This window comes from Drosophila arizonae, chromosome X (assembly GCF_054131065.1).
Source record: "Drosophila arizonae isolate 15081-1271.41 chromosome X, UAZ_ARI_1.0, whole genome shotgun sequence".
Taxonomy (NCBI): domain Eukaryota; kingdom Metazoa; phylum Arthropoda; class Insecta; order Diptera; family Drosophilidae; genus Drosophila; species Drosophila arizonae.
Window position 1 is genome coordinate 33,381,348 of NC_142927.1, and position 2,449 is coordinate 33,383,796.

Here is a 2,449-nt window from a genome sequence, read left to right on the forward strand (position 1 = left end):
ACCTCACTTTTGGAAGCTGCGGTGGCAAAACTGAAATAGATTCACTGCTGCAGCGGCATCTACCAAAACTAAACCAAACTAACTTCTGATGTGATTCTAAGAATCTGCTAGAATAACCAAACTTTTAAAAACGCACATTTAATATGGTTAAAATTGCGATTTCGGTGTATTTAAAAATATAAATTAAATAGAAAACTTATTTATGAAAATACAAAAATATTTTGAAACAATTAAAAAAATTAACATCCGTTGCACCGATCGGGATTCGAACCGCGACTTCTCAATTGAGCGTCATGCCGCTAACACACTACGCCACCACACTTTTGGATGCTGCGCTACCAAAACTAAACCAAACTAACAGCTGATGTGATTCAAAGAATGTTCCAGAAGAAGTTTGAATGTATGTGTGCACACGTATTCGATGCTGTTGTAGCTGCTGCACGATTGAATGATGATGAATGATTTTTAATTGACTGAACGGAATTTAATGAATCTTTCAGCATATGATCTACATAGTATATTGAATACTTGAGAAATTAAAAAAAATTAAAAATCATTCACATTTAGCTATAGTGGCATCTGACTTGAACTTGAATGTTTTTACTCGATAAAAACATAACGGGATGATTTATCGAATTTTAAAAGCAAACTCGACATCCGCGCTGTATATACGGTCACTTAAAAAAAAATAAAGTCTCTAGCTCTTATATCTTGGGAAATCGACGCGTTCAAACATACGGACAGACGGACAGGGCCAAATCAACTCAGCTCGTCGCCCTGATCAAAAATATATATAACCTTGTAAGGTCTGCAACGCCTCTTTCTGCCTGTTACATACATTTCAACAAAACCATTATACTCTGATTTCCCATTTTCAATGGGTTCAGGGTATAACAAGTAAGAAAGCTCTAGTCGAGACTGCTCGACTATGAAATCCCTTGAACACTTCGAGCAACTGATATTTCAATAATTATTCGCACATGTACACAGACATACATACGCACGCTAGTGCTGTAAAGCTATCGATTGAACTATCGATCTATCGAATTTTTATATTTTTGCGTCCATATCGATCGTTTTTGTATACTATCGATAGAGATGATATCGTGCGTTGCACATCAATTACTTTGGCGCAACTTCGCAAGTCAGCGGTTCTTTTTGGTAAGAAATTTATTTATATATAAGAAGCAATTAAGTATAAAAATAAGTATTTATTTGTAGGTAAATTTTCGTTGGTGTTGGTGGCGGAGGAAGGATGGATAAATATCTTTTGAAAAACCCACAGGGTAAGTTCCATTTCCCAACTAGCAACGCAAGTAACTAATTTCAGTTTTGTATGTACATATGTATGTGCTTTGTTAAGATGGAGAAGACAGCAGCATTGAGGCTATTGAGGACAAGCAACTAGTTAAAAGACCACGAGTCGGAAGATCATCGAAATTTTTGTGCATTCCTGCTTCATCCACGGAGTCAGAGCGATTGTTTAGCAAAGCTGGACAGATTATAACGGAACGACGAGCTGCCTTAAAAGCTAAGCATATGGACATGCTTCTTTTTCTTCACCACAACTCTTGGATCTTAGCAGAAAACTAAAAGCCATACATTTAATTTTAATTTTATTCAACTTGTTTTATTTTGTTATACACCAATAAGGATCTCATATGTAAACAAATGAATTGTTTATTAAAATTTGTATTTTTTTATTGTTAAATATGCATTTATTTAGTTATTTTTGAACTTGAAAATATTTTCGATAGTACTATTGATACTATTGAATATTTGTTGTAAAACCATCGAAACTATTGAATGTTGCAACCATCGATAGTTTTACAGCTCTAACGCACGCATAAACACGCATTGGCTGCAGTGTGGTTTAATAACTTTTTTTGTGGATCACAGGTCGCTAGTATTTGAAATACGCCTTTAACAAATGTGAGGGTGAGGGGATAAAATTTGACAAAAACCGAAACTGTATAAAATATATATAAGTATACATTTAAAATTTGGTGACTCTAGCTTTAAAAATGTAGGTGATATAAATTTATTACTGGGTTTCGATAACGTTTTTAATCGATATCAAAATAACGGGGCAATTTATCGATATTTAAAGTAAAATTCGGTATGCGCGTGGTATACACGGACCTAGGACCTAACTTTTATATCTTCTGAGATCGACGCGTTCAAACATACAGACAGACAGACAGACGGACAGGGCCAAATCAACTCAGCTCGTCGCCCTGATCAAGAATATATATACTTTATGGGGTCTGCCACGCCTCGTTCTGCCTGTTACATACATTACAAAACCATTATACTCTGATTTCCCATTGAAAATGGGTTCAGGGTATAAAAAGAAAGAAAAGAGCAAAGAAATGAAATTAGACTAAGCGAATGAACTAAATCAAAACATAGAATAAGTGGATACAAGCAGAATAAGCCCGAGTAATAG

General features: G+C 35.0%; 1 long non-coding RNA gene across 1 annotated transcript; it reads left to right on the forward strand.

The window, feature by feature from the left end:
- Positions 1-591: 591 nt before the first annotated feature.
- LOC149268225 (uncharacterized) lies at positions 592-1,689 on the forward strand. Its single transcript, XR_016271130.1, has 3 exons — positions 592-1,161; positions 1,222-1,286; positions 1,364-1,689. It is a non-coding gene; the product is annotated as an uncharacterized LOC149268225 (long non-coding RNA).
- The last annotated feature ends 760 nt before the right edge of the window (positions 1,690-2,449 follow it).